Genomic DNA, 22,509 nt, shown 5'->3' with positions numbered 1-22,509 from the left:
GAAGCGCAATCTTTAACCATGCAAAGCAAGCCCATATGCATATCATATGAAAGTATACTTTGGCTACCCCCAACTAAAAGATGCATGACCCTTAATTTGATAGGCACAAGTCAATAATGGTAGCAATATCTCGTGAGCAATAGAAATGGAATTATGATGGAAACAATAATTTCACATATTAATATCTATGGATGCTATCCAAAGGCTTAGAAGCTAATCTTCTTATAATGGTATGACATTTATAATAGCTCACAAAAATCAAGTTTATTTGGGACAATAATTATTCATTTTTTATAGGCATTGGCCAATTCAAATTTACTACAATGTACTCTCAAATAAGTTTTTGACCCTAGATCTTTAAGCATTCTTGTGATTGAAGAAAAAATTGGGGCATGTCATATCTAGTGTCCCTTTCTTAGCCATGCAATCATATTGAGTTTGCTCTATAATTTGCTTTTGCAACAAAGGTCACATGTGTACTTGAGCAAGCTATGTAGTGTAAATGAGTTTTGCATGCTTTTGCTTAGCTCTTTTCAATTTCAAATGAACTACATGTTCCGATAAGAAAAGGGTCATTTCCCTAATAAGGTGAATTTGAAATTTCCTAAAACATTTTGAGAATTACTTCGCTAGGATTAGAAAATTACATTTGTAGGAAAAAGTTGATATGCATGGGGATTGCCTTTGCCAAATAACTTCTCAACTTAGAATCATACAAGCTCCACCAAATTCTCATGCAATACATATGTAACTATGGAAATACATGTGGTTTTCTTCAATCTAATATGTTTAAGCAATGCATAAAACCATTGCAATGAATTTTTATAAAATAAGTGTTTGAAATGTAGTGTTTTTCATATCCCAATTTGTATTTCATTACATTACCACAAGTAGTTATGCATTGTTTTGTGGCTCCAATTGTGTGAATATCACAATAGACTGTCTGTTATTTTATGATCCCTATGCTTAAAATGTGGTTTTTATGAGGAGTTTGTAGTTTATATTTAATGAGATATGGATGAGATACAAAAGGGTAATTTGTTCATGTTCAATAGGTGCACAATAGGTGGACGGTTTAGTGTTGGACACAAAAGGCTATTTTGTGCATGTGCAAGTTTAGTTTGATCAGGGACATAAAGTAAGAAAATGGTTTTAGAAGTGCATTAGAGAGTAGTCTAGCATAGTTTCTCAAAATATAATTTTGCCACATTAGTTCTTGAGACAAATGTTCATCAAGTTGTTTAGGACTATCATGAAGATTAACTCATGCATATGCCAACATGGTGTTTTGGTTTTGAGCATTAGCTAAAATGGGATAATCTAAGAGTTTATGTTTAATCTAGCTACATCACCAAGATCCTAATTTTGCAGATGGCAAACAGACATAAAGCAATTGTGGAAATGATTACACACACACACTTGTGTGTGTGTGTGTGTGTGTGTGTGTGTGTGTGTGTGTGTGTGTGTGTGTGTGTGTGTGTGTGTGTGTGTGTGTGTGTGTGTGTGTGTGTGTGTGTGTGTGTGTGTGTGTGTGTGTGTGTGTGTGTGTGTGTGTGTGTGTGTGTGTGTGTGTGTGTGTGTGTGTGTGTGTGTGTGTGTGTGTGTGTGTGTGTGTGTGTGCGCGCGCGCGCGCGCGCGCGCGCGCGCCTGCCCACTTATAGTTGTGAACTTTAGTTATCTTGATACAATTTAAGTGTTCTATCCGAGCGTGCACATTGACTGATTGTAGTAGGATGCCATGGACTATAGGCCAACCTGGAAGGCCTTTTAGCTCCACAATCAGAAGACCATTTTTGATACCATGCCCACAAAGAGCATGGCTCTGCCACACTAGAATACCAACAAGAGCTTCTTCTCCTGGTCAACAAGTTAATACTTCCTCAGGGATACGATGAAGGCTGAGCTCACGAGCAAGCAAAGTTACCATTATACAGCCCACCCTTCATTGTCAGTGCTTGACCATTCTACCTTGCTTGCAATGCTAAAGGTCAGCAAGAATGTGGTGATGGGGAACAAGCTCCAAAAAAAACCTCAATCTAAATGGACACTTTGGATTGAATGTGGACGAAGGAAAATCACCATTGGAGGCCATGGAATCTTGCATTGGTGATTTTTGCATTTGAATTATGCTTCCATGGATGAAAGCACAATTGTTTAATCATGGGGCTACCACCAAAGTTTGATGCTCTCCCTACACCAAGCCCGGTCCTGCAATGCTAAATGCAATGTTCAAAAGCACATTGGTGCAAAGGAAGTCGAGACATGGAACCTAGGGGGATGTATTCTAAACCCATTTATTAGCATGGTAGACCCATTTATTGGCATAGAATGGCCTTCCACAAACTTGCAAACCATCAGCAAGGGTTTGACCTTAGATGCAAAGCTTCATTAGGTCTCCCATGACTAATTTTGAAAATCGACATGGAGAAACTCTTCTCGGATCAAGTTGTTTGGACTTGGAATTTGTCTTGAGCTTATCAAATTATCTAGATCAGTGATAGTAATTGTCAGGGTCAACTCTTCCCAGATTGAGTTGTTTGGACTTGGAAGTTCTCCTATGCTTCTTGAATTATTTGGATTGTTGATAGTCATTGCCAACTATGATTGCCTATGTTGTGGGAGAAGACTAGAGCAATGCAAGTAGGTCAAGGGGGAAAGATAAGGATGGTGATGGTGGCCCTTTGGTTGTAATTTTAGAATATGAAGGGGGTCCAGATGTGCTAAGTTGTCCACACAAGCATATGTGCACTCTTTGGCTGATTACACACCAAATTGCGGAGAGACATTTTGCAAAAAAAAAGTGTGTATAGACACTATTTGGCTCATTACACACCAAACTGTGGATGTATAAGGATGGTGGCGGTGGCCCTCTTTGGTCGATTACACACCAAATTGTGGACCAACATTTCACAAAAAATGGTGTCCACCCATCAAACAATGTGCCACTACTTTTCTCAGGCCACGAGATTCATGGCCAACATACAATTTTGGGCACAAGATCCCCATCCTAAAATTTGTCCATGTCCAACAAGTTACACAACAACTTATTTACATAGAAAAAGGATAGCCCCTCTGATAGTAGTTGAATCACCACCAATAGCCATGCATCATAGCCTTAAAGTAAATGGGCCACACTCCATTTGGTGTAAGAATTAGTCACAGTTTAGTGTGTAAACATAGCATCAAGCATATTGCACACTACTCCAACTATTCGGGGTCATTATGATGCTTTCTTTCTCTTGATCAAAAGAGTATTAAGACTTTTGTCAAAAGAGTAGCATGAATTTGCATGATACAAGAAGTCATCTATCATGTAGCATGCCATAATAGTTGGGATTCTTCTATTACACATTTTCTATTGCATGGCAGGCAATGACTACTATACCTACTATACCTACTCTTATTTCATTTTCAATCAATGGTCTACTTGGTAAGGCACAAATGAACACTGCAAAACCAAGAGAGGAAGAAAAGCCCAAACAATTTGAGCAAAGAATCAGTTGTGGTAGCCTTGGGAGAAAAAGCAAAAAATACATTTTACAAAAAAGAAAATAATAGTTACACAAAATTAAAAACCATCATCATTATAATTATTATTACAATCTACTATTTAAAATGTTCAATCAATGATATAAGAAAATCCATTGTTGGAAAAAAATCAACATCTTTAGAACTATAAAAAAAGATAGTAAAACTAATGCATAACAATTTAAAAGAATGAGATGGTTTGAGGCAATGATGAATGAAGATTAGAAGAATGCTTAATCCCTTTTCCATGAGAGAGAGAAAGGGCCGAGAGTGTGCATCTATATTGTACAAGCACCTTGACACACATGCTTGCATGGGTCCAGCACAAGAGTGCTACTTATATATATACAAGAAGCTAGGGAATGTAGAGAGAGAGAGAGAGAGAGAGAGAGAGAGAGAGAGAGAGAGAGAGAGAGAGAGTGTGTGTGTGTGTGTGTGTGTGTGTGTGTGTGTGTCAAATGGTCATGACATAAGGCAACAAGCAATCGTATTACTACTTATGTTGTAATATTATAACAATTTAAGAGAACTAAGTTCAAGGTTTAGGGTATAGTTAACAAGGAGGTGTTTAGAGAGAGAAGGGGGAGAAGGAGAGAGACGCATGGGTTTGACACCAGCACTCTATCATAATTAACAGTTTAGAGAGAGAAGGGGAAGAAAGATAGAGTGAAGGGTTTGACACCAAGGCTTTACCGGTGCACTTACAACCCGCATTAACTTATGATTATTTGTGTGTGTGTGTGTGTGTGTGTGTGTGTGTGTGTGTGTGTGTGTGTGTGTGTGTGTGTGTGTGTGTGTGTGTGTGTGTGTGTGTGTGTGTGTGTGTGTGTGTGTGTGTGTGTGTGTGTGTGTGTGTGTGTGTGTGTGTGTGTGTGTGTGTGTGTGTGTGTGTGTGTGTGTGTGTGTGTGTGTGTGTGTGTGTGTGTGTGTGTGTGTGTGTGTGTGTGTGTGTGTGTGTGTGTGTGTGTGTGTGTGTGTGTGTGTGTGTGTGTGTGTGTGTGTGTGTGTGTGTGTGACACCTTGATAGATTGAGTTTTTGAATTTTACTAAGATATTTCAAGATTATAAATTGATTCGCATACTAACTATTTTGCACATATCGATAGCTAGATAAGGTTGTGAGTAAGCATATATATTGCATCTATCTTTACATATGAGAATCCTCTTAAATAAAGACTATGAAAACACGAAAAGGAAAAACAAGAAGTAATAAAGAGGAATAACGGTTGTGTTATGAGAAAATAATAAGAGAGGATAATGTTATTCACATATTATAAATTATGTTTAGAGTTTGGAGTATAGTTCATGGGGAAGGAGTTTAGAGACATAAGAAAGGAGAGGGGGGTGATAGAGGGGGTTAACTACCATCTCTTTACAAGCACCCTATTGACTTGAGAGAGGGGGGTGGGCGGGAGGGAGCTAGGGGGCAGTCCTGCACTTGCACACGTCCTAAACATGTAGTGCCTAATATGTATCATATGGGAAGGGATTGAGAACATTGTAATCTCAATATTGAATGAGGATGGGAATGAATTTCATGCAATTTTGGAATGAGATTCACAATTTGAAAACACCTATAGAGAAAGAAATCAAATATTTGATTGAAATAGCGAAGTAGACAAAGGTAGAAGTGGAAGAGAATGCCAAATAGACTAGAGTAGTAAAGAGCAAAAACTAGACTAGACAACAAGATAGAGGTAATGAATGCCACCCTTGAAGAAAAGGCTATATGATGGGCCAAAGCGTTACACATAAGGTCAAAGAATGGGAAGAGAAGAGGACCCCTCAAAAACACATCAAGGGACTTGGAATGAGAGTAGGACTACTGGGCATCCCTATCATACATGCTTGGAGAGTAGACAAGGAGGGCGCCATGGCTCAAGCTTTAATTCAAACTTTCAAATATAAAAATAAAAATTAACTTTTTCCAAGCAAACAAGCCTAAATGAAAAGGGATTCGTTTCCAAGTAGAGAAGCCTAAAGAGTATAGGCACATATGCTTAAGACATGGGGAGAAGGGGAAATTGGAAATTGTATAGAGATAGCAAGGCAATCATCGCAATGCTATTGAGAATATCAGATGATACTTAACATGAATGCCCATAGAGGTTGAATGTATGCCCATAGAGGTTGGATAGAGACTTGCCCATAAGTGGCTTTATGAGAAAAGATGTATGCTCTAGAAGCTCTATGAGAGATGTCCAAAATCCCATAAGCACAAAGAACAAAAGTGGTATTATCCAAAAGCTATATAAGCATGTACTTGACACTCATTTCAATGTAATGGAACTATCAGTTTGAGTTACTCAAGACTATCTTTATGAGTCCAAGCTAATCTATCTTGGAACCTAATTCGCTTGAGTTGCAATCTCTCATTTTGATAATGTATCGTGTGTTTGATTTGCATCCACCATAGCTAACTAGCTCTAGATCCGTGTTTTTCAACATGGTATCAGAGCCATGGCTGAGCTAGATAGCTCTAGATTCCTAACATTCCCTTCTTCCTTGCATATTCTAAACCCTTTCCATCTCATTCTTCTCCTTGTATACGCTTGTCTCTATTCCAATTTTTCAAGCCACAGTGTTGTGTACAAGGTGAAGAAGCTCAAGAAAGAAGGTGCTGCTCAAGGAGCTTGGTTTGGAGTTCACATTAGAGGTATTAAGGTTCATTTCCCATTTCAAAAGCTGTCATTAGCTTTGTGAGAGTGATGAAGGCTACTAGCAGTCCATAGGCCCATAGGCATCTACAAGAAGAACCTGCTAGATGTGAAGAAGAAGAAGAAGAAGAAGAAGAGGCTCCATGTTCTTGAGGAGGCTTGCGGGTCCTCTCCTGGGGAAGGTCAAAGAGACCACCGGCCTTGTCGACCTGCCCATTGTTCCCAATGCCCGCAAGGTCCTCATTAGCATGTACAATGAAACTCTAAAAGTCGTGGAGCCTATCCTTGAGTTCGCCCATTACCGCAAAGCCGTGGAGAAATTCACCAAATTCAGGCTTCAGGTTTGTCAAGAAAAAGAGAGATTTGCACATGGGCGTGAAGAAGTCACCGACAAGTTGCAGCAACATCGTATTTTTCAGCCTATCTTATCCTTCTGAATCCCTTAAGATCTTTTTTTTTTTAATAACCTTATGGTTAATTCACACCCTCTCCAAACCTTATTAACATTAAGGTGATCTACCATTTCCTTATATTTGCCATCAAGTGTCTTTTGACACTAGCATTGTGTGCTTTCTCAATTTCTTTGAAGCATTTTGTAATTGGGATTAGACACTACCATTAAGTGAAAAGCCAATTGGTAAGACCTTCCCGCACTTAAAAAATGATTTGTTTGCACCATGTGCAAATGATCAATGCCATGTATGTCAAAGAAATCCTAAGACAAGGTAATGTACCCATCAGTGTATTCATTTGTAAAAGCATTAAGCAAAAAAAGAAGTACCACGTGTCAACAAAAGGATAAGGAGCACAACAGAAGCCAAGGAGCATGAAAAAGACAAAGAAGAAATCCGAAGAATGCCAAAGAAGCATACTTTCTGTGCCACAAACCAACAAAATGTTTTGAAAAGAATATTCCATAGAGGATCTCAAATTCCCTGAGTGGATTTGCTTCCCATAGTGGATGTAAGAAAACCTACCATGATGTAAAGTTTCAAGCCTTAACTTGACTAGGCTGCCAAAAAGCCAATCTCCTGGTCCATGTTCACATGCAGGGGGGGCAAAAGCCAGCAAGGGTAGAGACTCATCATTTGAGGGGGGGTGTTGAGAAGATCAAATGATACTTAACATGAATGCCCATAGAGGTTGAATGTATGCCCATAGAGGATGGATATAAACTTGCCCATAAGTGGCTTTATGAGAAAAGATGTATGCTCTAGAAGCTCTATGAGAGACGTCCAAAATCCTATAAGCACAAAGAACAAAAGTGGTACTATCCAAAAGCTATATAAGCATGTACTTGACACTCATTTCAATGTAATGGAACTATCAGTTTGAGTTACTCAAGACTGTCTTTATGAGTCCAAGCTAATCTATCTTGGAACCTAATTCACTTGAGTTATAATCTCTCATTCTGATAATGTATCGTGTGTTTGATTTGCATCCACCATAGCTAACTAGTGATACTTTGAGGATACATTTGGAGGCCAAGACATCACAATGTGCAACAAGAAACATTAGTGCACAAGAAGCAAACTGGCAAAGGCTTACTTGTGCATATGGGAGCTAGTGTATTGCTCTTAGCCACACGTGACTAGTAGGACCATGGGTTTTGGAGTTGTGGTAGTCTTGTACAAATAGGAAATGTAAGATGGAGTCTATGTGTTGCATAGAGATATATATTAAGGATACATGGATATTAGACTAAATATATATATTACATGAGCCTACTTCTCATCATCATATTCAAGTTACACCTCACACAATGAGTCACCACATACACCACCATATGATGATACTATGAGGTTTTACAATGTGTAGGATATAGTCTTAGTCAAAGACTCTACTGTAGGGACAAGGCAAGAAGAGATAGCTTTCTATGACATGAAAGATGTTAACAACAAATGTGAAAGGCAAAGTTAAGGAAAGTCAAAGAAAAGTGAAAGCACGAGTTTTAGGTTTATTTTATTGTGGATTATTATTTTTGGAGCACTTTAGTGCGGCACTTGTATTGTTTTTCTACTTCATGACATGTCATTATCATGGCTATATGATTTCATGAGAGCTAAGCTCACTATACTCATACACATTTTATGATCATCCATAGTTGTATAATTGCTCCTACATCTATTGTGTAGGTTGCACGCATGGATTTGTAATCACAATAGCATAGGCTAGGTCTAATTAGGCTAAGGTAGGAGCATGCATGAAGTAAGGACCAGCTAGTAGAATGAACCAAATAAAAGAACTCCTATCGGCTATATTGGGAAGAAAATGAATCTAGAGATAGGTCTAAGAGCTTAGATAGAATGAAAAAGGCCAAGGAACATTCTAATACAAAGGAAGCCCATATATAATAGCTAATAAAAAAGGCATTAGAACTTAAAAGGGCCACACTAGCCAGTAGGGAAACTAGGCTACATAAGAACACTTGCACACCATCGGAAGACTAGTACAAAGAATCAACTCAACAACTTTGACCTTGAATGTGATGAGAATAGCATTGCATAAATCCAAAATTTTAATACGTAATCCATATTGGATGGTGCAACTAGGAGTCTAAGGATTTGCATTCAAAAGGTAGGGATTATAGACCTAGACTTGGAAGATGGTGAGATAATACCTCCTGCCTATCTTAGGGTCAAGCTTACTGCAAAAGAGAGCATTTTGTTAACGTGCTCAATGATGAAAGAGTGGACTTTCATATATTGACTTATGAAGCATGGGCTGAAATAGGCCAATGAGAGCTTACACCAACCAATGCAATCCTTAATCCCTATGGGGAAAACTATATTCTCTCCTAGGAAAATGTAGAATCCTTAAAATTATTGAGATCGAAAGTATGCCCATCTTATTCCATGTACTCCCAAATTGTGAGGATGTAGGAAAGGAAGTACTTCTTATCCCAAAAAGGGGGTAGGATATCCAAAAGGGGGTACAAATCCTAATTTGTAATTATGAAAACCCCAAAATGCAAATGGGGTATAAACCCTAAAATGCAAATGGGGAGCTACCTTAGATAAGTGATCTAACCCTAATCCTAATCTTGGTATATATAAAAGTGGGTGGTCTTAGATGTATTTACCCTTTTAGCACATCCATGTTGTGAAAGCTCTGTTTGTGCAACTCTTGAAGCTTTCTATTCGCTTCTTCCTATCTATCATCTTGTCTCCATTATTGAGAGTGAGAAAGAGAGAGAGAGAACATGTGTGAGAGGTGTGTTGAGTGAGAAATTGAGGAAAGTTAAAGCTTTGTTTCATCGTCTTGATCTTCTTATTCTCCATATTCTTCTCTCATCATTGGCATGCTTGTTGATGGGTGCAAAGAAGTGACAACATCGAATTGTGTTGCTTGGGTAATGGAACCATCTTTGAGCCTTCAAGCTTTTAGACTACAACTTGGGAAGATAAGACTACACCTCGAAGCTAGTCTTGCATTCTTGCCTTTTTTAGTTAGAGAGGAGGATGTCATGAATCATATGATGGTAGGACATACTTGAACTATTACATCAAACACATACAATACATGCAAGAAGAAGCTCACTCAAGAACACAAGAAGAGAGATGGATGCCAAAATTTTTTTTTTTTCTCCATTATTTCTCACACAATATAATGTATACAAAGTATATATAAGATATAACACAAAGAAAAGTGCCCTACTAAGTTAAACATTGCATAACTAACTATATCAATCCACTAGTGCTCTATGCCAGATATAGGTAGGTGTAACTAACCAAATATAATAATTGATAAGTTATTAAACATGCAAGGATCATAATGACTACTAACATGCTAAGTGTAGATGTGCAGATCCAGTTATCCATGCAATCCATCATCAATGTTTACATGTATTGAGCTTGCCATCTCAACACTCCCTCTCAAGTTCAATTGCATCTTTGCAACTTCAAGTAAGCTTCAAAATCCTCGAAGCTTCTCTACACCTAATGCCTTCATGAAAATCTCAACTATCTAATATTGTGTACTCATATAGTTGCTTTTTGCTAGCTAGCATTGTATTACCAAGAGAAAACATGAATTCACTAGTAGATGTTTTATTGGACATACTACCAACCCAATCTACATCTGTATACCAAGAGAAAACATGGATTCACTAGTAGATATTTTATTGGATATTCTACTAGTCCAATCTACATCTATATACCCAAATATCTCTATATTCTTACCTACTTCATAAAAACCTCCATAATGCAAGGTGGAATTCACATATCTCAATATGTATTTGGCTTAATCCAAATGAGGCTTCCTAGATACCTACATAAACTAACTCACAAGTCAACAAAATAGCTAAAGTCTATCCTTGTCACAATCATATAAATTAAGCTCCCTACTATCCTCCTAAACATAGTAGGGTCTCCTATCTCATTCCCAACGTCAACACTCAACTTTACATTTTGTTCCAATAGAAATTGAAAGAGGCGTACATGTCGTGATACCATACTTGGATAACATATCCAAGCTATATTGCATTTAAGGTAGCAATATACCATTAGCACATTTGATCATCTTAATACTAAGAAAGTACCTCAATTTACCCAAATCCTTCATCTTAAACTTTTGCTTCAAAAGGCCCTTAACATTAGCAATCCCACTATTACTATCACACGTAATAATCAAGTCATAGATGACTATGACAACCAAGCTTGCATCACTCTTCCTCACATAAATTGAGTGATCTACATATACATAATAAACATAAAAGACAATGTTAATAAGATTCTCTCCAATCTTGTCAAACCATGATCTAGGTGTCTACTTCATCCCATGAAATGGGATGTTCTAAATCCTCATAACATGCCAACTACTCCATATAAACCTCTTCTTGCAAATCACCAAGCATTCTTCACATCCATCTATTATAAACTCTAGCCTTTGGCTACTATTAAAACAATCATATATATGATAGTTGACATCTTAGCAACTATACTAAATGTCTCTTTATAGTCTATGTCATATGTCTATGCATAGCCTTTTGTAACCAGCCTAGCCTTAAACTTGCTAATAGAACCATATAAATTATGCTTTATTTTATAGGATCACTTACATCCAATATCTTTCTTGACCTTGGGAAATGGTACTAGATCCCAAGTCTTGTTGGCCTCTAATGTATCTATCTCCTCATCCATTGCTACATCCAATTGAGCATGACCAATAGTCTCCTCAAAACAAGTGGGCTCAGCATCCTCAACTACATTTACCAGATAAGCATGATGGTGTGAGCTACATAATCCTCAAAACCAAATCTTCTAAGAGGATATCTCACCTTGCTAGACCTACGTACCATTCAATTACTCAATGGAGCCTCTCACATTATCATGTGCTCTTTGTATACCTAGTGTCCTAACCGAAGGAATACTAAGCTTATCATCCAAACTCTCTAACCCACTAGAGTCTCCACCAAGAACTAAATGCCTAAATGCATCATTACCATCTCACACATTCTTTTTCTATTTGTCATTACTTGCAACACTAGTGGATGCACCTAAAGATGTGGGACTGCTCCTTAGTGTCCCAAGCCAAGGACTAATTGTAGATCTACTATTAGATTATGTTTCTAGTCCATTAAGGGTCCATAATTCATGCTTTTCTATTTGCATGTGACTATCATGATTATCAACATCTTCAATAGATGAATGCCAACTACTCATCTCATAAAAAATAACATCCCTACTCACTCAAACTCACCATTGGTAGGTTTATAACAATGATACCGATGCTATTAAGTAGAGTATCCAATTAAGATATTTTTCTACCCTTTGGGTACAATTTCTTCATCAACTCATCATGCATGTGAACGTGTGCAATATAACTAAATAGTTTTAGATTGATATATTGCGCTTCTTGCCCATAAAACATGCTTTAAGGGTCACACCATGAACTACAATGGTGGAACTTCTATTCATAATATAGGTAGTAGTATGAGCAGCCTCAAACAAAAAATTCTTAGGCTTAATCTTTTCAACCTCACTATGGCCCGTGCTACTTTTGCAATATACCTATTTTTCCTTTCTACAATCCCATTTTGCAATGGGATGTACTTATATGTAAATTGTCACTTTATCCCTATGAAACCTAAAATAATTTCTAAACTCATTAGAAAGTATTATTTCCCTCCATCTAACCTCAAGGACTTAAACTTTCAAGTTTATTTCTGTTTGAATAATCTTGAAAGTTTTGAATGCTCAAATACTTCCCTCTTTTCCTTCATGAAATGTACCTAGAATTTCCTAGAGAAATCATCTATAAATGTTACAAAATACTTAGTGCCACCAATAGATACATTCTGTGTAAGCCCCCAAACATTTGCATACATAACATCAAGTACATTTCTGCTTATATCTCTATCATGTGAAAAAGGTTATCTTACCTGCTTCCAAATTAACATGTTTCACAAACCTTATGTAATTTTGCAACTCTAAACGTAAGTAAACTTGTAACCAACCCTTTGAACTACATTAATTCCAGCCTTTGTGTATTTACATGTGCAATCATGTCCAATAAGTTTATAGCATACATAGCATACAATCATGTCCAACCTTTTTCTTTAGCATACATAGTAACATTTATAGCAGGAATTCCAACATCCAAAGTAAACATGCTACTAACTCTACTTTCTTTTGCAATCAACCTTCACTTATTATTAAATTCTTTAACAAAAAAGAGCCCTTGCTCTACTATTGATGCCAGGAGGCATATTTCACGGTGGATCCCATGAGGTTTTGCGGTGGATTCCGTAAAATTATATTTAGTACTGGGGCTCATACACAAGGTGGATTCCTTGTGCGAAAAGTCGATAAGGACGCCTGTCCTTTTCAGGTGTCTCGTTTATTTAATGTGCAAATGGGTGATTCCATAGCGGGTGATTCTACAAAATACATATTTAAATTAATGGGCATTTATGAGTTTAGAGTGTGCACTCGTAATAAATTAAGGTTAAGACTGAGTTCTAGCCAATTTATTTATTTTGTAGCTGAAGACTGCTAGGTATTCACTTTTGTCGGTTTAATTTTATTATTTTTCTAACAATTGTGAATGCTTCAGTTGATGCGTAGAGCAAGCAACGGTGGCATTGGGAAGCACTGGGCGATAGTGTGTATTCAAGTTATTTAGAAAAATTAATCATTTTTTATGGGCGCGCATCTTAGGCGTGGCGCCAATATTTATTTTGACACGCTTATTTATTAAAGCGCTTGATATTTATTTATTATTTTGTATGCATATGGGCATACGATTTAAATATTTGTTATTGGACATTGTATTTAGGCACAGCTCGACTCTTTGGGCGCCCAACCACTTTATTCTTTAGTTGGACAAAAGTAAACACAAAAGCTAAAGCGTGTTAATTGTAAATTTGGGCTATTTTTGAGCTTCTGGTGTAAAGATCAGATGCTGTATGCATACGTAGCGAGTGTCAGAAGGTCCCCAAGAACAAAAGAACTCTACTTTTGCATAAAAAACAAGAGAGAAGACTTGCACAACATGAAGCAAAAAGACTAATTGGGTACAATCTCCCCCCATGCCTTGTGTGAGCGCTCTACAAAGCATGTATTTAATATATTATTCATCTCCAAGCTCAAAAATTACCCAAATTTACAATTAACACGCTTTAGCTTTTGTGTTTGCTTTTGTCCAAATAAAGAATAAAGCGGTTGGGCACCCAAAGAGTCGGGATGTGCCCAAATACAATATCCAATAACAAATATTTAAATCATACGCCCATGCGCATATAAAATAATAAATTAATGTAGAGCGCTTCAATAAATAAGCGCGTCAAAATAAATATTGGCGCCACACCTAAGATGCGCGCCTATCAAAAATGATAATTTCTTCTAAATAACTTGAATGCACGCTATCGCCCAGTGCTTCCCAACGCCATTGCTGCCTGCTCTACACATCAACTGAAGCATTTACAATTGTTAGAAAAATAATAAAATTAAACCGACAAAAGTGAATGCCTAGCTGTCTTTAGCTACAAAATAAATAAATTAGCTAAAACTCAATACTAACCTTAATTTATTAAGAGTGCGCACTCTGAACTCATAAACGTCTATTAATTTAAATTTGTATTTTGCAAAATCACCCGCTATGGAATCACCCACTTGCACATTAAATTAACGAGACGCCCAAAAAGGACAGGCATCCCCATCGACTTTTCGAACAAGGAATTCAACTTGTGTATAAGCCCGGCAATAAATATAATTTTACGGAATCCACCGCAAAACCTCATGGAATCCACTGTGAAATATGCCTCCTGGCATCAACTATCTCACCAAACTGATACCAAATTATTTGCTATTGGACGACACATGAAATACATCTGATAAACACTTTGTTTGACCATCATACAAGGACAAGGAAATTTTTTCAATGCGTAGAATTGGATGGCATGAATCATAATTCATCTCTATATAACCTAGTTTTTGTAAATCATGCATCTCTCCAAACCGCTCTATATAGGTAGTTATATTATTAGATGCATGTGAATCAACATATTATATATCATCACATGTCCCCTTTCCTATAACAACATTCATCATATGTTGCATGCCAAATAAATGCTCATTTTTATCATCATTTTGTCTTCTTCCACAATAATGAGAAATTTTACCGGAATTTCTAGAACCTGTATTCTACCATCTAGCTCTTCCCCTAGAGCTGCCTTGCCTCTAAAATTTTCACAGTCTTCTGAAATCTACTATCATCAAACTATTTATTTAATTTGTTTTGATGCCAACATGACCCATATGTCGGTCTCTTGAAGAGGATATGCCACATCCCCTTCCTGAACTTAAGTCAAATGATTATACATGTTGGCTACTTTTTCCTAATGATTCACCATGTACCTTTATCTCTTCAGTAATCATGAGAATGATCGAATGTGAAAATGGCTACTGTATTTACACAAAACTAACAAAAGATTTCCAAGCCTTTTCATTATTAAGGCCACCCAAAGTAGATGATACCAAATCCTCATTATCTAGCATTGCATCAATGGCTACTAAGGTATTTTTAATGCTCTTCACCTTCAAAACATACTCATTTACATGCATTTTTCCTTTTTTCAAAGTTTCAAAGTGTTCAATTATTTCTTGATCTTAATCTTCCATGCCTTTGTATTTATTGAAAACATATTTTTGAAGGTGATCTAAGCTACATGTGAATTTTTTGCACTTCTAATATGTCCTAGCATAGTGTTATCAATGGTTGCTGTGCAGATAACCAATATATTACTTTGTTGTCTTTCATATTCCATTCTTTCCACTCCTTTAATTCTTATGCGGTTGCATGATCACTTTGCTCTAGTTCCTTTTTTTCACTTGGAACAAACTCATAGAGACCTTTTTCAATAAGAAAGTTCATCACACGGAACTTCCATGCTGATTAGTTGTTCTTGTCTAGCTTTTCAATAACAAAATGTTCATTGTACTCAACCATTAAAAAAACTAAGCACCAAACATCACGTACGTTTTCTACACCCACACACACTCTTAGCACTCCTGCAAGCTCTCATACACCTACATAAACCTGACGTTCTTACCAAACTCACCCTACCAAATACACACCCACTACCCACAACCAATCACACATCCACTTAATCCCACACAAACATTAAACATACACTATCAAATACACACCCACTACCCACAACCAACCACACATCCACTTAGCCTCACACACACATTAAACACATCTACTACCCACAACCAACCACACACCCACATAACCCTACACACATTAAACACACCCTACCAAATACACATGCTACTGGAAATCCCACAATCACTTAACCCCACATATATATTAAACTCACATAACCACACCAAGAACACAACCATATTCATGCACACACACTAAGAAACCCATACATAGACATACGACCATTCATATACTATTCACATGCACACATGCATACACACTTACAATGTACCACATATTGATTTAGTACACCTATACCCACACACCTCTCCCAAATAAAGCACTTACACTCGACACATAAAACTCATGCATTATGCATCCCCTACATAAGTGAATATATATAACCCACATATATCAAACACAAATCAAATACACACCACTCACACACATTAAACATATACATTTACACATAACATGCCAAACACACCCACTCACCACACTCACATTCCACACCCTTACTTTCATTCTACTATCATTGCACATAGATCAATCCCATTTAGTTCATATGTACACAGATCACTCACACTCAATTCATCCGCAATTAGCTCCTTAGTACAAGAATGTTTGCACAAGGATCCTTTATATCCATTCATTCACACCAATCTATGTGCACTCAAAAGTTCATTTACACTTATTTCCTTTGCATGCACTTCATTCATACATAGATCATGCAAGGAGTGTAAAAGAGTGTTGTTAAAGCCATCTCTTAAGAAGTCAGCTAAAACCATTTTCAGAGAGGAACATATATGCGTATTTGGGGGATGACTATGATTTTGATCTCAATGGTTGTAGAATGACAAGAAAGCTCAAATTACTAACTTGGAATGTAAGGGGCCTATGTCATGATGAGTATAAGGCATAATGCTTTAGGTTTGCAAGAAAGGACACACAAAGTTTCTCATGCTGCAAGAAGTGAAGATTGGTTCTAGATGTGAAGTGCAAGTGTCTCTCAATATGGCTCAAACCATAGAAAGGGTGGTAGCTATGGAAGAGGAGCCCTATTGAATGCAAGATTTGGAAGAATCTCCTCTATCCTTCTATCCATACCAATGATACAAACTTCCTCTGTGGTTGTTGCCACTATAATACAAGTACATCAAAAACATATATAAACATGGAACAATGGAGAACCTTTGACACAATTTGGATGAATATGCAATAGATGGCAAACTTGCAATTTGAAATTGTATTTATAAGTATATTGCTCACTTGTGTTGTTTCTTGCACTGGTGGAATTATGATCAGCTCTACAATGGTCTCACATGGCCTATAGAAACATTGCACTGGTGGAATTATGATCAGCTCTACAATGGTCTCACACGGCCTATAGAAACATAGTCACAAGTCATGTTTAGCAACATATTTCCACTATAGTAATACATGAGATATCTTAGATACCAACTATAAAATATCAAACCTATGGATAGTGGAAAAGCAAAATTAATTGGTGATGAGGGCATCTCTAGTCCGCCTTTCTTGGACAATAGTGGGTGTTTGCTTACTCTTCTATTTTCCTTTCTTAACTATTGCACTGTTGGTATCACTTTCTTATAGATCGGTCCCAATCTCTATACAAGGAGATAATGAAGTATGAGATATTCCAAAGAATACATGTCATTTTACTTATTAGGATTCTAGATTCTTGTGTCTCTTGTGTTTGTTTTTCTTCAAGTATTTTTTGTATAATGCTTTCTCATTGGAGGGAGATTCACCTTCATGATAGTTGAGGAAGATAGGGCATCTTTGATACATCTTGTCCCATTGCTACTCAATTTGGTGATCCTCATATATGCACTCCTCCTCCTCTAAGTTCACCTAGTCCTTGCATTCTCCTCACAATGTTTGAATAGTCCCCCTCTCCAACTACCCATACATGAACCTATCAAACAAAATCACAATTACATGTGTGGAATACAATGATAATAATATGTTATGCTTGTAGAGAAGCCTCCATGCTGCCAAGTTGTAGGACTTCTAAGACTCTATATCTTTGTTTATTTTGAAATCATGGAAGATGATATGGAACATGTGTTCTCTATGTTTTCTCTTTATCTCTTATTTACATTGTAAAAACAAATCGTTATCCACTCAAACATTATAATAGTTCTCCTAGCTCAAGAGTAGTCTCTCTTTGCCATCCTATAGCATGGCCCAAAAAGTCTATTGTTTGACCTAATTATGAAAAAGTGTATTTTCATTTGCTCAAATCAAAATATTGTCATTTAGTAATAATGTGTTCAACTTATGATGCATTCAATTCAAATTAAAGAGAACAACTTATGTTTGGGAATGCCCATTAATGCTTAAATTTTATTGTCAAAACTCTCCATTGCCTTTAATATCCTTACATAGTCTAGCAATATGAAAAAACAGTTATCTATATACCAGTTTATATGAGATATTGATGACAAAATCTCCTCCTTGGCCATGCTTATGACTTTCACGAGGTGACAATCCACATGTACATTTTGCCTTGTATTATCTAGAAAGACTATGATAAACACTTAGTGTTAGCAACACAAAAGCCAAACACACGTCAGGGGGCAAAGTCTGAGTTCTCCTCCAAAAACTTGTCAAATTATTGCTCTCTTTTCTACAATGATCCAAAATAAGGTAAGAGGGGGAGGTAAATCATAATAATTTATTTCAACAGAGGAGTTACTTACTATTAATTCAATTGGCCATTGCATAAATACAATTTCTTCGAAGTCAATCTCGTTATTGCATGTATCATGGGCCTTCACACATTTGTGATGCATTATGGTGGTGAGAATTCCCACTTGTCTAGGGAGCAAGCCCTGTGAGGTCATCGTCTAATGGACCAAGCCTGCTCATATGCTTTGATCACCCTTGAAAAGGGTCGCATGATATTGTCTTTTGAAATCCGATCTCACCATGATGATGAGACGTTGATAATTATTGATTATGAAGATATTGCTTGCTAGATTATCTACCATCAATAACTAGTTACAAATATCAATTATGAATTAAGTAAACACGATGATAGCCAGGTTAGGACACACACACACAAAGAGAGAGAGAGAGAGAGAGAGAGAGAGAGAGAGAGAGAGAGAGAGAGAGAGAGAGTGTGTGTGTGTGTGTGTGTGTGTGTGTGTGTGTGTGTGTGTGTGTCTCGGAGTGTGCATGTGATTGGTTGAGAGAGAGGGAGCGTAAGTGAGATAGATTGCAAGAGTGAGAGAGTGAGATAGATAGATATATATATATATATATATATATATATATATATATATATATAGAGAGAGAGAGAGAGAGAGAGAGAGAGAGAGAGTGTGTGTGTGTGTGTGTGTGCCTCGGAGTGTGCATGTGATTGGTTGAGAGAGAGGGAGCGTAAGTGAGATAGATTGCAAGAGTGAGAGAGTGACATAGACAATGTGTATGTGTGTGCACATTTGGGTGCATGCACGCGATTGGCACAGAGAGAGAGAGAGAGAGAGAGAGAGAGAGAGAGAGAGAGAGAGAGGTTGTGCGACTTAGTTGGAGTTATTTTTTGCTGTGAAGAACATGTGCCTAAGGAGGTTATTGGCCTACCAAACAAAAAGCTTAGATCAAAAACAATAAAATAATATTTGATCAAATGGTGAGGATTATTGTTAGAAGAAGCTTCTTGAAGACCAACATCGATTATGGAGAAGATGTCGAACCTCAAAGGAAGTAATCTTGGCTAAAGACTAATCATTTATAGTCCTATTTTAGCTGAGATAGACTACATACACCTCTCTTGTTAAGGAAGATTTTATTTTGTACTATGGATAGCACACACCATACATTGTTGAATGTATTCTAAAAGAGCTTCATTTTGATGTATAGTATACCTTGATCAGAGCTTCCTACATAAAGTTATTTTAGAATTACTATAGCATGAAAAATAATTTCACAAGTTCCCTCGGAGAGAGGAAAGGAGGAGATTTATGATTTTCTTTTTGGCTAAATAAGGGGTTACTAGGGTGGCAAACCCTTTCTCGCGAAACAAAAATCATAAGTCCCTCTCTCTTCCCTCTAAGGAGACTTGAGCTGATTTTCTTTTTCGTTAGAAAGGGGTTGTTGACAGCCCCTCAGAACAAAACTTTCACAAGTCCCATTAAAGAGGTGAAGGAGGGGACTTACGATTTTTTTTCACAAGCAAAGGGTTGCCAACAACCCTTTGTTCAATGAAAGAAAATCTCGCAACGATTCGCAAAATCTCCCCCCCCCCCCCCCCCTCTCTCCCATTCATCTCGCTCTCTTCTCTCTCTCTCCTCTCTCTCTCTCTAATGAAATATTGTTTAGTTAATATTTACTTACTCAATATTGAATATTACTCCTATTGATAGCTAATACTATTATTAATTATTGACTATTTAATACTTATGCTAGTAATATTATTCATAATATTAGTAGATTATTTATCAACTAATTAGCATTAATACTAATGATTAATATTATAAGTAATATTAAACAACGAATAATATTTAATATTATTAAATCATTCAATATTCAAATTTTAAAATAGTGAATACTAACTAATATCAATGCTACATAGTATTATTATTATTCATATTACTGGATTAGAAGATACTAACAAATTAGTAATAATTCTAATTATTGATATTAATTATAATATTAAATAATAATAATGGAAAAATATCAAATATTAATATTAATATTAATATTAATTAATAGTAATGCTTAGTAGTATTAATACTAGTTATAATTAATTCTATTATAAGTTATTTTTATTAAATAGTAACTAATAGTAATATAACTACTAGTTACTAAATCTATAATATTAGTAATATTAAATACTAAATAATATTAAACTTTATTTTATATCAAATACTAATTATTATTAATGTTACGTAGTAGTATTATCAACTAATAGAAATTAATACGACTATTAAGTAATAGTATCAATTTAATGTTAATAGTAAAAAATAAAATAAAATCTTAATAGTAATATTAAATAGTAATTAATACTAATGCTAAGTAATATTATAAATAACTAATACTATTAGCCCTAATATTCAAATCTTCTCTCTCTCTCTCTCTCTCTCTCTCTCTCTCTCTCTCTCTCTCTCTCTCTCTCTCTCTCTCTCTCTCTCTCTCTTTCTATATATATATATATATATATATATATATATATATATATATATATATATATATATAGGGACGTTTTTCTTCTCTAGTTGTCATGCACTTTCATAGGGATGACAGGTGATCAATTGTTGAAGTCCCCGGACCTCTTGCAAGTCCATAAAGCCTTTCCCTCACGACTAGTAAGAGAATGCAAAATGGTGGTGTCATAGATAACACAAGAAGTTGGCTAGTTCTCTTTTAAGTCACTAAGTATATTTTCCATCTAGTGGACCTCAATGCATGTAAGACGAAATGCTTCAGCTACTTCTGAAATAGCCTTCCAACAAAGGTCGTTGTTGTGCCACAAGTCTAACCACTTAATCATTCCTCTTAGATCTAGAAGGTAAGCCATTTTAGGATTGCAATCCATAGGGGCTATTGGGGGTCAAATGCACAGGAAGTCAACTGCATATTCTTATGAATGAAGGAGTACTCTCCTCCTCTAGAATTTGTAGAACTCTAGTTGCAATTAGAGAGAAGCTATTGCCAAGGTTTTGGGCCAAACTAGAGGTTGGTATCAGAACCTTAAGGGAGAAGCAACTGAAGCGATCTTACCAGTCCAAAATAGGCCAATGCTTTTCCTAAATACAAGAGGAGACAATCCAATGTTGCATTAGAATGACCCACAATAGGCTCAAATTCATCCTTCTCATTAGGGCAAAGACCAAGCTTTGTGACTAGTTCCAAATGGATTCGACAATATCTAACCCTCCATCTTGACTATTAGTAGTGATGATGTCCTACGCAATTTGCAAGTGTACTCTGTCCCCTTTCACTACAAGATATAGACCTTATAGCGATGTTTAAAGCGACGAAAATACAAACAACAAAATTTGCCCCCGTCGTCGCAAAAAGCGTCGTTATTGACGACGCCATAGAATCGTCGCTATATGCATCGCTATTTGCGTCGCATAGCGACGCATATTGCAACGGTTACAGAGAATTTGCGACGCTGATAGCGACGACAATAGCGACGCGTGCAGTAAATTTGCGACGCAAATAGCGACGGTAATAGAGAAAAAAAAAATTGTGGCAGGGCAGCAAGCTGCCCTGCCACATATAGCACTGTGTGCTGTATGAGAGCCATACAAAATAGTTTCTGCACTGCTGCATACAAAGCGTTTGCAAACAAAAAGAATGTATACTGAAATCATAAAACTGATAGATGAAATAAATACATGATATCGCATAAAATGCGATTGGTACAATCATAAAATAATATCACTAATACATAGAAAATGTCTACATAGATCGGGCGACTAAAAACTAAAGGTATGTGAGCTCTAAGGATCCAAGGGCGAGCTACAAATCGTCGTCCCCCGAAACCTCTTCCCGCTGTAAAGGAGCATCAAACGGATTCTGCAGAAAAAGAAACAACATATCAATCCACCATACAATAATGCATTCAAATATCTCATGGTAACTACGGACAAGAAAGATGAGTGACTTACTGGGCCGCCGCGTCTATACAATCGGTCGA

Source organism: Lygodium microphyllum, chromosome 28 (genome assembly GCF_053477565.2).
Source record: "Lygodium microphyllum isolate KBCC chromosome 28, Lygodium_microphyllum_v1.1.10, whole genome shotgun sequence".
Classification (NCBI taxonomy): domain Eukaryota; kingdom Viridiplantae; phylum Streptophyta; class Polypodiopsida; order Schizaeales; family Lygodiaceae; genus Lygodium; species Lygodium microphyllum.
This window is presented reverse-complemented; position numbering follows the sequence as displayed.